This window comes from Triticum urartu, chromosome 1, assembly GCF_003073215.2.
Source record: "Triticum urartu cultivar G1812 chromosome 1, Tu2.1, whole genome shotgun sequence".
Classification (NCBI taxonomy): Eukaryota; Viridiplantae; Streptophyta; class Magnoliopsida; order Poales; family Poaceae; genus Triticum; species Triticum urartu.
Genome location: NC_053022.1, coordinates 473,473,410 through 473,488,453, shown reverse-complemented (window position 1 = coordinate 473,488,453; position 15,044 = coordinate 473,473,410). Strand labels below are relative to the sequence as shown.

The window sequence follows — 15,044 nt, the reverse complement described above, 5'->3', positions numbered from 1 at the left end:
ACATGGGTTAGTAACAGTTGCATTATCAATTAAGACCATATGAGGAAATGTGGCTCTCTCCTTGGTTAGCTTTACTTGAAGTTGATCATGAGACTCTTTGAGGCTAGCATGAGAACCCTTCAAGACCTTGTGAGCCTTGTCAAGTAAGTCAAACTCCTCTTTGAGTCTAGCAAGATCAACCCCAAGCTTGGACTTCTCGGAGGTTAGCACATGAGAGACAACAAGAGCATGATCAAGATCTTTCTTTAATTTAGCGTGATCATCATTGTGTGACTCATCAAGAGCCAAACGAAGACCTCACTCTTCCTCAAGAGCATTGGAAAAATCCGAAATATCATCGGCATAGTCACGACTATGCCCCTCCATCTTAGAGATGGTATTTTCGTGAGCCTCGATCATGTCATTGGCTTCACCAAGTTGTTCCAACAGAGCAACAAAGTGCTTCTTGGATCTACCCTTGAGTTTACTCATAAAAGACTCAAACTCATTCTCCTCCACATTAGATCCCTCATGTTCATCAATGCAATCCGTCAAAGAAGGATTATTAATGATGGTAGTTTTGATGTTGGGGGTTACCTTGTTGGTGGCTTTAGCCATGAGGCACTTGGTGGTGATGCTCTCATTGGGTGAGTCGAAGAGAGACACCCGTGGAGTTGACGTAATGGCAACGGAGGCCATGGCAACCGACTCACCATCTTCATCATCATCATCATGCTCATTGTACTATTCTTGTACCACCACCCCTTGGGAGGAGTCTTCTTGGTGAAGTTTCTCTTGTTGTGGAAAGACTTGGCCTTGTTTTTTCGGATGAGCTTGCCACCATTGTCTTCCCTCTTCTCATAAGGACCTTCCGCAACAAAGTGGCTCACATTGCCACAATTATAGCAAGTCCTCACACGTTGCTTGACCTTCGCGCCACTTGAGTTGTTCTTATTGAAGTTGGGCCTTGTGTTCTTCCTGCTCCAAAATTGCCTTGAAGCGAGAGCCATGTGTTCATGATAGGCATACTTTGTATCTTCGGGGTTGCTCTCTTCTTCTTCCTCTTCGTCCTCTTCTTCCACACTAACCTTGGCCTTCAATGCAAGGATGTGCTTCTTTGCTCTTTGAGAACGTAGCACCGCATTGTCGGCGTCCTTGTCCAAGATGCTCATAGACACAAATTCATCCAACACTTCACTTGAGGACAAGGTGTGGAGGTTCGGCCTTTGACGAATGACGGAGGAAATGGCTTTGTGGTAAGGCATCATTGACTTGAGGAATTTGCGCTTGATCCAATTGTCATCTGTATCCTTGCTCCCATGATCTCGGAGTGAGACCGCGAGTTTGGTTATTCTTCGATAAAGCTCACGAGGTTCTTCATATTCTTTCATTGCAAACTCATCGGCTTCATCTTGCACCACTTCATAGTTGGAGCGTTGAATGCTTGTGCTTCCCCTGTAGAGGGAAACAACATGGTGCCATGCATCCTTGGCCATGGCGAAGGGCCGACGATGAGGAAGATCTTCAGGTGGAATTGCATCTTGGATGATAAAGAGAGCATTCTCATTGAATTGATTATCCGCGGCTTCTCTAGGAGTGAAGTTGCTTCGGTCATGCGGATAGAAACCTTCTTCAATGATTCTCCAAAGATTAGTATTCACATGATTTAAATGACGCTTAAAGCGATACACCCAAGAATCAAAGTCCTCATTTTTCACAATCTTAGGGGGAGGACCGGCATGATTCAAATGAGTGGAAGAAATCGGTCCACCATAAACAAGTGGAGGTTCCACATGGGCAAAGATGCCGGTGCCATTCTTACCACTAGAAGAAGGAGCCTTTTCACTAGTAGCTCCCCCTTGTCGGAGTTAGCATCCATCACCTTGTTAGTGGGATCACCCACTTTCAACGGTGCGAAGGATAATTTAAGCCCTTCTATGAATTTATTAAACATGCTTTCAACCTCGGTCGTCATGAAGGTTTTCAATGTGTCCAAAGCCACATTGAATTCCTCACGAGAGATCGTGGTTCCCCAATCGGCCGTAGACGAGACCGGATTCACACCAGAGTGCTCCTCCACACCGTCTACGGTGTCAACCATACTCTTCGGATGGCAAAGTCCTTAATAAAGAGACGAGGCTATGATACCACTTGAAAGGATCGATATAGTTGACTAGAGGGAGGGGGGGTGAATAGGCAACTAACAATTTTTAGCTTTTCTTTACCAATTTAAACTTTGCATCAAAGTAGGTTGTCTAGATATGCAACTAGGTGGACAACCTATATGATGCCACAACAACAAGCACACAAGCAAGCAAGGCAGAAAACACAAATAAGCTTGCACAAGTAAAGGGACAAGATAACTACGAGTGGAGCCGGTGAAGACGAGGGTGTGTTACCGAAGTTCCGTCCTTTTAAAGGGAAGTACGTCTCTGTTGGAGCGGTGTGGAGGCACAATGCTCCCCAAGAAGCCACTAGGGCCACTGTATTCTCCTCACGTCCTCACACAATGCGAGGTGCCATGATTCCACTATTGGTGCCCTTGAAGGCGGCAACCGTACCTTTACAAGCAAGGTTGAGGCTCTCTCCACAACTTAATTGGAGGCTCCCAACGAAACCCCGGAGCTTCACCACAATGGAATGTGGCTCCGAAGTGACCTCTTCTGTCTAGGGCACCCAAGCACCCAAGAGTAACAAAATCCACACAAGAAAGTATGGGGGAATCAAATATCCTTTGGTGGAAGTGTAGATCTAGGTCTCCTCCTTCAATCCCTAGCAAATCAACGAGTTTGAGTGGCTAGAGAGAGAGAGATCGGGCAAGAAAGCTTTAATGGCAGTAATGGAGGAGAGAGAGAGGCAAGAGGTAGGTGGGAGGTAGGAGGTAGGAGAAGCACCTCCTTAAATAGGCCCCCAAGATCCAACTGTTATGTGCAGAAACGCATAGGAGCGGAACTTCCGGTGGCGCACCCGATAGTACCGGTTTATCGGAACAACCGAAACTACCGCACAACCACCGCTCAATTACTGGGCCACATACAGAAAGTAAACCCCTCAGGACGGTAGTTGGAGCGGAGGTTGGACCGAAACTACCGCTGGGCCAGCAGTTCCTGGGTGGTGGGGTCAGAGGCGGTACTACCGCCCTGAACATCGGTAATACCGGTTTATCAATAAAAACCGGAACTACCGTTCCACCACCGGTCTACCACCGCACCTGGTATAGAAGGGAGTCACTCTTGAGCAGTACTAGGGGCGGTGGTAAGGCCGGAACTACCGGCCAGCGGTACAACCGCCAAGAGCAGGACTGAACAGAACATAGGATGGGGAACCTCTCTCTCCTCGAACAGAGGGTATATGGTGGGTGCAGAGAATGTGTACGTGAATGATTCACCCAATACCTTCCGATGAGGATTCCCTCTTAATAGTACGGATATCCTACGACCAAAGGAAATAAAAACGTCGGAAACTCCGTCTTCGATCTTTTCTGCATAGAGGAAAAACTTAACCGTCTTACGCCACACAAAGTGTACCTGAGAAAACTATGGTGCACGATTAGTCCACGTGTGTTGTCATCATCACCAAAACCCTAAGGCAAAAGATGCCCTTACAACATATGTATAGGAGTACATGGTCAACTTGGAGTACAAGACAAGCCGAACATATGCTAGTCTATCTCATGTTTCCTAACTAAATATAATACTCAACATCACGCCCCCCCCCCCCCCGCAGTCACAACGGTAGAGACACAGACGGTGAGACTGGAGAGAAATCCGAAGGGAAGCCGATGGACACCCCCCACAGTCGTAACGGCCGATGCATCGCGAAGTCGTGGTTGGAGTGGAAACGGATGAGTTTGCTCAAGCAAAGCGGTAGCCCTTTGTGCCGTTTGTCGAGGTAGCCGAGAGCATAGGTGGTGTAGCTGTAGTCGAGGTAGCCGTGCGGAGAAGACTGTGGTCGGTGTCAAGTCTGGGTGGCCGGTGTCGAGGAAGGTGCCGTGGACCGGGAAGAAGAGCGGCGGCGACGGCTAGGTCAGAAGCGCGACGACGGTGCTCTAAGTAGGCGAGCAAGAACCCGACAGCATGACGAAGACCGGCGCGGACGGTGGCGTTCCTGCGCCAGGAGGCGGCGCAGTACATACTACTTGAATTCGACGCGCGTGGACGGCTGTGGATCGCGGGCCGCAACGCTATGGCCCGAAGGGGCGACACAATGACGGCGGGTAGGTCGGGGCGACGGTGGGGAAGACCTCAGGGCGGTTGCAGGGATCACGTGCTACGCTCGCTACGATCCGACGGGGCGACGCAGCGGCAGCGTGAGGGTCGATGCAGTGTCGGGGACGGCCTCGGTGCAACGGTTGACCGCGGGCCGCGGCACTACGGCCCGAAGGGGCGACGCAGTGGCAACGTGCGAGGTGGTGCAATCACAGGAACAACCTCAGGGCGGCGGCTGGGACCACATGTCGCGGCGCTACGGCCCGAAGTGGTGACGTAACGGTGACACAGATCGGTGCAGCCACGGGAGAACCATGGGGCGACGGCGCTGCGGCCCGATGGAGTGATGCATCGCCGCCCGTTGCTCGATCGGTGGAGGGGCGCGCTGAACTCGGGGACAGGGCGGTGACGGCCGGCGTAGGTCGACGAGCGGGCCAACGCGCGGACGACGGTCGTGAGGGGCCGCCTGTCGCGCGAGGCCGTCTGGTCGGGGCGACGGGCAGGCAGATGCACGGACGACGGCCGTTAGGGGCCTCCTGTCACACGAGGCCGCCGGGTCGATGAAGAGGCCTCGGAGTAGAGGGCACGGTGGTCGACGACGGCGGCGGGTGATGCAAAATAATCTAGCATAGATCGAAAAACCAAAAAGAAAAAACACCGATCAAAACGATCGGCGAGAGAGCGAAAAATCCCGGAGCAAGGGCTCGGGAAAAAGACTCTCTAGGACAGCCGGTCAACATGACCGGCGGACGAACCCTAGGTACGGGCGGCGCGGCCCTCGGCGGCGGTCATGAAGGCCGACCACCCCGGAGACGGCGCACGGGTGCGGAAGCGGCGGCGGCTAGGATGACAAGGGCTTGGACGCCGGCCGCCGCTGTAGGATAGGTTTAGGGTCGGGCTGAAACAGTTATTTTTTATTTTAAATGTTTGAAATCTAATAAAAATCCATCATGTTTGTATGAATGTTGTTTGGTCTGTATAAAATTCATCGTGTTTGTACAAATTTCGTTCAGTTTGTAAAGTAGTTAAAAGGTATATGGATTGTGTTGGATGACGACCTCCCATATTGTTTAGACTGATCCTTTATTCACGAGTAAATGCGGGAGAAAATTTACGGATCAGCGTTAGAATGCACTTAACCAATGAATGCATCGTCGGTCCATTTCTTTGCTGGTGCAGCGGTAACGAGAGGGCCTCGGTGCGTGCCACGAGCTGAACAAGAAGGATCACCACTTTCTACTCGGTGAGAGAACAACTTTAACAATAGCACAACAGTAGTAGTCAGTACGTACTACCGCATCTTTGCGTACGTCTGTATATCTCCAGACTAGAGGATGGCAATCTCGCCGTACTCATAGTGCCATGTGAACATATATTGACAACTAGCACAAAATACACTAGAAACTAGGAGGAAAACACAGCAATAACAAGAGGCATGTGCGTACAATAACTACCTCACGTGCGACAATTTTTGTACTCTACGATGCTCTACGGCGACGACGAGGCTCATGAGTGGGCCATGATGGATGAGCAGACCGCACTTAGGTGAAATGTATCTGATTATCATTCGTGTTTCGTCGTATGCATAGCAATATCGTATTAATTACGACAAACAACGGGAGTCGTAAATAATGCACTACACCAGTGCGGGCATCGAAACCAGTCGGACGGCAAAACAACAAAGAAGAGATCCGCGGCAAGCCGCGCACGTGCAAGTGGTTCCATCCATCCTCGGCGGCGAAATGACAAAACCACGGAATGTTCGCCGCAAAAGCAAATCTATGGCAGCGACAAAAAGAACTAGATTGTCGGAAAGGGGAACGGTTCGCTATCACCAAACCGGTCCCACGAGGCGCCGTCAACGAGAGTTCATTATTAGGGACGGACAGACCGGTAAAACGGCGGCGGGAGTATACCTCACTCTTTACATGATCAACGTGCACTCATTTATACGTACTTGTACTTCTACCAGCAGTGGTATATTGTACTAGTATAAAATAATAGTACTATAATATTCGTTGTCCGTACGGCATCTCGTGCTCGTGGTGGTATCAGTGCTCTGCAAGTCACTGACGCTCCAGCACGTTTCATCTTTCTGGGGCGCTCCGTACCAGCGCCACTATCTGTCCGTAGTAAAAATCATCTTGCTTTGTCACTTTTTTACCGTCTTGTTAGTTCACCGCGGTGGTCAGCGTCAGCTATGCTTTGGGAGGAAAGATAAAGCAAACGAGGGAGGCATCGGGTACCTACCAACCCGCAGGCCGCAGCGGAGTGGGGCGGAGATTCGCTCGCTCTCCCCACCAGACGAGATATTTTCGCCGCCCCGGCCCCCGGCACACCGCTCGGCGCCCCATGCACGCCCATGACATGACCTGTCGACCTCGCCAGACGCCAGGACAGCGGGCCCTGCTCGCCCAGAGCAGCATCGATGCGCCAAAACTGGCTCGGCAGCGCGGGCGGTGGCCGCTGTAGCCATCAAGAGCAAGCGCTGAAAAGGTGATGCCGTCCTCTATGGCTCTATCTATGCTCTGATGAGTAGTAGGTGAGAGATGGCTCTCCACCACACGAGGGAAAAGAAAAATGGCGAGAGGATAATGCGGGTCTCAGACTCCCAGAAGCGGTGGGCTTGGCTCGCGGGACGGTTGTCTCGCGTCGGGAGCGGCGACGGTGACGCAGGGGAGCGCGCGCGCGCGAGGTCACGTGAGTCACGTGACTGAGGCGCGGGATCCGTTTGCCAGGTGCGTCGGCTGGGGGTTGGGGTGGGCGTTGGTCGTTTCCGAGCTACGGATAACGGCGGCTGACGGGGGTGGCTGAAGTTATTGGCGCGCGCGGGGTGGCAACTGCCAACGGACTGGGCCCTTCTCGTCGGGGATCGTCTCGCGGCTTTTCGGTGTGAGATCCCTGGTGTTGCCATAGTATGCGCGGGCGAAAATTCTAAACGCACGGGCATATTCCAAACTAATCTTCTCTCTCCCTGATTTTCAGTAGGGATGGGCTCCTCACCATAATTCTACCCAATCAAAACATGCCAACCTAGCCAGTCCGTTGATCCCGTAAAAAAGAGCCCGTGCATGTAGCGTTGCCCGTATGCGCGGGTGTGTGTCAAGAGGAGGGGCGTAAGGACATCTTGAACACCACCCTCAAACCGCATGCCTTACCATCTTTCGTAAATCAAAGACAAACATTGAATTTTATGAAGCATTCGGACATCACCTACGTCCCGTTCTGACCGCCTGACAATTCAAGCTCTCGCCCTCGCCCGCGCGCTTCTGCCCGAAGTGGTGAGCGCTTCAGAGCATCAGTGTCCGCATTCATACCCGGCTAGAGTGGACGGGACCGTTCACTGGTATCATCATCGAAGCGAGGTGCGGACCGAGAGAGCACCGCCCGCGCCGCTTTACAGTGCAGGCGATTGCTACGCGTTCAAACGACCCGACGACCTCCCGTCCGTTTGTCTGCCACCGACATTAATGACACGCGGTTACCGAGGCGGCTACTTCGGCGCCACCAGCCCGCTACAGGTAGGACGTGAACCTGACGGAACAGGAGGCGCTGCTCGAGTCCTACCGCTCCGCCCGCAAGATCTGCCTCGCCTGCTAGCGGTACCACCAGCAAGCGGCGGAGGTGGCGGCCGCCTACAATGAGTGCGACGAGGCGGCGGACCCGGTATTCGGCGAGACCGACAACGAGGGCAACATCACCGGCTCCGCCGAGGCCGCGCCCGCCACGACCACGTAGCTGGCACGTCCGCAGGCGCCGCCGGTAGCGAGGAAGAGTAGTGCACTGTAGGTCGCCACCGCTCTAGTCCTAGGAAGGCCACCGCCCCTCCCCTCTCGTCGACGCCATGCTTAGTGAGCTAAGCATCAACGGCAGATTAGTTGCTTGGCGGGGACGCGGACAGTTTCAGTTCCGGGGCTCCAGAGGCGGAGCTGGAGAGCGCCGAGGCAGAATTGGAGAAGGAAAAGCTTCAGTTCTCGGGGCTCATGGCCGGACACGGGAAACAGGCGCCGCGATCATATATTAGGTTGATTAATTATACCTCCAGAGCAAGACGATAACTGCTTGTAGTTTAAGTATGTCCCAATTATAAGGAAATCTGACATGTTTATATGAAATTCGGCATGTTTATATGAAGTCCAGCCGTGTTTGAATGAATTTTGTCCTGTTAGTTTGAATTGTTGGCAAAATGTATGCGGCTACGGTTGGATGGTGGTCTCTTGCATTCATGTGTATGGACGAATGCGGGAGGAAATTTACGGATCGCCGCTGGAGATGCCCTAGGTAAATAAATAAAGGAGTAAAATACATTGAAGATTCTAAAAGTATTTTAAGTATGTCAAATAGGTCCTAAAAATTTGAAATCCTTCACTGCACGTCTTCAACGTGTGCAGATCGTTCACCACGCGTCTTAAAAGTATTCCAAATGTATTAAGTAGGTTTTAAAAGTCATGGTTAAAGTACACATATAGAACCCGTGGTGAACGATTTTAAACTTTTAAAACCTATTTGACACATTTGGAATACTTGTAGGACCTTCAATGTATTTTACTCTAAATAGAGCTGGAGAGTATTTTTAGGGTCGCCAATTTGCAAATGAAGGGGAGGCACACCAAACGCCAAATTCATGTGTCAAACTTAGCTTAGACACCCCCTCCGTTTCTTTTTAGTTCTTATATAAGATTTGTTTCAAGTCAAACATAGTGAAGTTTGATTAAGATTATAAGAAAATAACAACATTCACGATATAAAGTCAATACCATTAGATTGATCATTGAATTAACTTTCATATTGTATATTTCTAGCATTGTAGGTATTCATAATTTTGTATATAAATTTGGTCAAACTTTATGAAGTTTGACTTAAGGTGACTTGGTGCATGACATCCGTCAGGTAGACGGTGATGGGGCCGGTCACGTCTAATAGGCTGGTTGTAGAGGAAGCGTGGCCCCGAGTCACCGTGTTTCGTGGAGGTCACATTTGGGACTTGAGGAGGCTAGACGTGGCGCATCGAAGTGGTCCACGGAAAGGGGTATTTCGTACTCATTGTTGGCGTACGCGGCCGCTGCTAACGCGGCGTGGGGAGAGGGTGCCTCGCCATACAACATCACTTGTGAAGGCTCGTTCTCCTCGATAAGGAGATTGATCCAGGCGGAATTGATGGACTATATAGAGATGTTTCCGGATGGGTTGGGAGAAATTGAAACAAAAGATAATCTAGAAGGTGAGTGAGAACCCTATCACACCAGTCTTTTTTATATAGCGGAGGAAATAATGTCGTCTCTTATGAGAGTCGTCGTTGGTAGCTGGATAGCAGCCTCATCGTCTCTTCAGGACTTCTCTTTGGGAACCCACACATGTGATGAAAATCGAGGACGCGTGAATGCGTCTCGGTTTCACTTTTTTAACGGGTTTCACGTTTTTCTTGATCAACACAAGAAAACAATTGAATGCCCATGAGCTGACCAAAGATGTTATAGTAAAAGCTATGGAGGAAAAACTTGAACTATTTGTTCTTTTCTTCCTGGCTGCCATTTTTCTTTGTGCCAACATTGCAGTTGGTCTCTTCAAACAGGTGACTTTACTTTCATTTTATATTCCAAATGGTTCACTTTGGAGTTGTAGTTCGTCAGTTGCTCTCTTGAAAGAGTTCACTTAAGTTCTATTTTATGTTTCACATAGCTCACTTAACTTCCAACTCTAGTTGTTCTCTGCGACAAGTTATAGGTAAGCCGGGAAAGCCACAAATGTGTATGAGCCGGGCAGGGTGCACGACGACGAGTACCGGGCAGGTAAAGCCCGGGTGTGCAACGTGTTGGACAGACGTGCGCGAGGCTGTGTCTACATGACGCCCACGAAAACAACAAACATATTAGGCGGATCAACCGACTGTCCATTTCAAGGAAGCTCAATTCGTTTGAGTGAAACATTCTGGCGCAAAACATTCTATGGCAGCTCGAGTCGGCCGAGTGGAAAAATCTGGCGCAAAGCTAGCGTTTCTCGACCAAAGTAGGGAACTAACCCATCATGGGCAAGAACACGCATGCCAGTTTTTTCACCATAGCTCTTACCGGATGGAACCACCCTAGATGGTTGGCTTTGTCGGACATGCGTGTTCTTGCCCATGACGGATTAACTTCCATTTTATATTTCTTATTTCTTGGCAGCAACTGGTCTCTAAGCTAATGGTTACAGTTGTTCTCTTCAAACAGTTTACTTAACTTTCGTTTTATGTTTCAAAATAGTTCACTCAACTTACGAGCCATAGTTTGTTAGTTGGTCTTTTCAAATATTTTGCTTCACTTTCATTTTATGTTTCACATAATTCACTTAGCTTCTGGGCTGCTACTCTAGTGTTCCTAGATGGTGACTTACTCGATAAATAATAATGCCACTAGTATATTTGCCTAGATGTAATTTACATACATTTTCTGGGATGTGCCATTGCTGAGTCTATTTGTCTGTTTGTCGGGTCATGTGGGTCACCAATTCAGAGGTGCCCGATTGCCCATAATTTCACACGGCTGTTTTAGTTGTGTTCCGCCTGTTGTCTGTCGAGGCGCCGCATTGCTTCTTGCCATCACGAACCCTTACCAGAAGGCGTGTTTTAGTGTATTTGCTCATGCTTTGTACGTTGTGATGTGGCCGGATGGTGTGTGTTTTGCCGTCTACCTGGCCTTTGCACGTTGTGGCTTGTCGGGCGACATATTTTGGTATGTCTGCCTGACCTTTGGACGCTATGGCCTGGCCGGGTGGCATCTATGTATGTGTCTGTTGATCGCGTTCTACCTTGGTCCGTGGATCGTCTGATCGATTATAGAAAGGGATTCTACAATTATCGACACGTACACAACTTAGTCGTCTTATCAATGGACTTCACATAACTTATTGGACTAATTGCCACAGGAGCATGCACTGGACTGTTGCACGGCCGAGGATCGAATTAAGAGGGCCTAGGACTTTGCCGCAAGCGTAAAGCAGGAGCCGAAGGAGTGGTGCACTCGAGATGCGACTGTTAGCCGCGTTGTCGTTATCCATCATACCATGTGGTTGTCCGATCGTTATCCAATTCAGGGCCGATCAGGTAAGGCCAACTCCACCGTACGGCCCTATCATGTATGCCCCTATCATGTATGCCCCCGTTTGTTTGGAGTAAAACAAACGAATAGCGCAGCCCAGCGCACGGCCTTAAACGGACAAATGTCCGGATTCCGTCCGTTTTTGACCCATTCCCGGCCCAAACTTGCGCTCGGTTTGGGATGAAACGGATGCGCGCGGACGGCTTGGACGCACGCCTTTGTCCTCCCCCTTGGCCCGCCTGCCGGGGACACTAGCAGTCCCTCCGCTCCCTCCGCTTTCACCCTCTCTCTCTCGCGCCCCGCCCCGCCGCCGGCGCCGCCGCTATTCTCCGGTCGCCTCCTCACCGCGCAGCCTCCGGCCGTCCCGACCAAACCACTTCTCGACATGGCCGTCACCACGCCCGTGCTGTGGCCGTAGTTTTGGCCGTCGATAGGAGGTTTGGCCGTCGACGTCTTTGCCGGCCGCAGAGGGGACATGACCGCCGGCGACGCAGCACGGCGTCCTCGGCAGCTCCCGATGAGAGGTCCACAGCGGCCAGTAGCCGGCCGGCAACCACCCCTGCTGCGTCGAGGTGATCATCGCGGCCTCTTCGCCACCACGCCCGCAAGGTGTTCGACATTTTGCCCACAAAGGTATGGACAGTGAAGACGAGTTTTTCTTCCATCACTTTCTTTGTTCATCGGACGATTCGTCGTCGGATGATGAAGATATTGTGATGGCTGCACTGGTCGTTCATGACCACATTCAACGGCAGCTTCCTCGGTACAGGGGGTCATTCCCTGGCCGTGCTCCCAACCTGAACCGCAACAGGGAGAGAGGGCACGCCTTGCTCTATGCTGATTACTTTGCCAACACCCCGCTCTTCAAGCCGGATAAATTCCGTCGCCGTTTTCGAATGGCAAGGCATGTGTTCAATCGTATCCGAGAGGGAGTGGTTGCTCATGACCCATACTTTGAGTGCAAGACAGATGCCCTTGGCAAGCTTGAATTCTCCTCTTACCAGAAATGCACAGCGGCCATCCGCATGCTTGCATATGGAATTCCAGGCGATCTGGTGGATGAGTATGTGCGTATGAGTGAGACAACATGTCTGATGTCAATTTACAAGTTTTGTCAGGCTGTGATCGAGGTGTTTGGCCCAGAGTACTTGAGGCAGCCAACTGCCGCTGATACAGAGAGATTGTTGGCGACCAACGCAGCTAGAGGCTTTCGAGGCATGCTTGACAGCATAGATTGTATGCACTTGGAGTGGAAGAACTGTCCATTTGCTTGGCAGGGCCAGTACAAAGGGCATGTCAAGGCGTGCACTGTCATATTAGAAGCGGTGGCATCACAGGATCTTTGGATATGACATTCTTTCTTCGGCATGACAGGTTCTCACAATGATATCAACGTGCTGCAGCGTTCTCCAGTCTTCGCGATGCTTGCAGAAGGCCACTCCCCACTTGTCAACTTTGAGATCAACGGCCACCATTACAACAAGGGATACTATCTAGCAGATGGTATATATCCTCAGTGGTCAACTTTGGTGAAGACAATCTCGAAACCCCAAGGTGAGAAGAGAAAGAGATTTGCCCAAATGCAAGAGTGTTAGAAAGGATGTGGAACGTGCTTTTGGTGTGCTTCAATCCCGGTGGGGTATCGTTCGAAACCCTGCACTGTCATGGGATGAAAGGAAGCTTTGGAAGGTGATGACTGCTTGTGTGATTATACACAACATGATCGTCGAGGACGAGCGTGATGAGAGTATCTTCGACCAAGGATTTGACTATCAAGGTGAAATATTGAGCCCCTGCACCAAGACCCGGCCATATTTGAACGGTTTGCTCAGTTCCACCGTGAGATGCGTGATTGGCACACTCATTTGAATCTTCAAAATGACTTGGTTGAGCACGTGTGGGATCACATTGGCAACCAATAGATGTATTGGTCCATTTTATGTTTAGTTGTAAACATATTTTATTAAAGACAATTTCAATTGGGTTGTAAACATATTTTATTAAAGACAATTTCAATTGGGTTGTAAAACTATTTTAATTTTTAGACAAATATTTGGGTTGTAAACTAGTTTTGATGAAAATTTGGGCATTTTTGGCCCTGACGAACAGGATAGGGCAAAAGGATGCGTCCGCGCGCTGGGCGCACGGCCACCGCATCCCAGGACACGCCCGGATATGACTCCAAATCGCTACCCAAACGGACAGAATCCGGACAAAACGGACGTCTGTTTAGGGTCACACGGTGGAGTTGGCCTAAGCACATCTATGAACAGGGTTGTCGACTGCCTCGAATACGGGGAATTTCCAAGATAAATAAAGATGTGATGTTGGAAAAGGCCTCATATAATCAAATTCATTAAAAAGTTCAATAACAAAAGAATAGTTCACAGACATATCCTGATGTTTGATACTTTTACATTAATTACAAGAAAGATTAAAGTTGCGTGCATCTTTGAAAAAGGGTAGGTGATGCAACGGGTTATCTATCAGAAACAATCACCAAAGAAAACTATGTGCAATGATCGTTGTCAGGGCTAACGTGTAGAAAATCTAACATAAATACTAGATAAAGCATGACTAATATAGTAGAGATCGAATAAGTCATGCCTTCTGACAGAGAAAAGATAAATAACATCTGCATACATAAAATTGAACCTAACATATGTAGGGCAGAAACTAGAGCAAAGAACTGTGACAGGACATCTAATAGAAAGAGCAAGAACACGTACGGAACAACAGGACTCAAAAGCCGGGATGAGGAAAATCATAGCCCGAGGCGGGCGGAGGAGGAGGAGCGCGCGTGGATGTCCTTTTGTTCTCATCCTCATACATATGGAGAAAGAGCCTCCCTTATAAAGAGGTCCAACTCCCTCTAAACTAGCAATGTGAGACTAAACTTTTGTTTCACCTTTTGCCTTACAAGAATGAACCACATGGGCCTCTAGGATTTATTAGGAATTTCTGAAATATTATTAGGCTAGGCTCAAAATAGACAAAATTTCAGCAGCGCCCGACCTTTCTGATGCAATATCCGTCTAGACCATGACGTTAAAAGGACGGGTAGACACCCCAATACACGACATCCAGCCAGAGTCGTGTGTCGTGGAGTTGTGCTTGGCATTTCTATGGTCCCGTTTGTTGATTTGGTTTGGCTGGAGAGATAAGGATATGAGCTTCTATCGTTGGTAAATACAAACGCAATACAGAAATGCCTATTTTCCCCCATGAGAAACGTCCTCTATCGCACACCGAGATGACTCTAACCGGACAAAACTGGTGCCAACAAAGGTGGTGTTTGGTTATCCAGTCGTAGGACTTTTTTTAGTCCCAAGTAAAAAATCTTTAGTCCCAAAAAAGTCCCTCCTTATTTGTTTTCAGAGACTAAAAAGTCTCTAGTCCCTTCCTAAAGGTTATAAATAACTATGTTGCCCCTAGTATATAGAAAAAAATAACAATCAAACAACACCATGGGGTGATGGGCCAATGAGTGCATGGAGGGACATTGTTGGAAAAGTCTCAAAAAGTCCTCAAAAGACTCTCCTTGAGAGTCTTCTTCATTTAGTCTCAAATGCCTAGTTTAGTTTCTTAAAAGTCCCTCCCGTTTGGTAAAAAAGTCTCTAAAAGGGACTTTTTCTAATCCCTACACAAAAAAGTCTCTGGAAACAAACACCCCCAAAGCAGATGGCTCATGCGGATTGGACCCATGCGCCGAACATCTCACGTAATCTGTAATCGAAGAGTCATGTCAGCATGTTTGTCTTTCGTAGGTCCTTTTTGATAA

General features: G+C 49.4%; 1 pseudogene; it reads left to right on the top strand.

Annotated features, from left to right (window-relative positions):
- Positions 1 to 11,898: 11,898 nt before the first annotated feature.
- On the top strand, positions 11,899 to 13,132 carry LOC125532923 (annotated as a pseudogene).
- Positions 13,133 to 15,044: the final 1,912 nt, after the last annotated feature.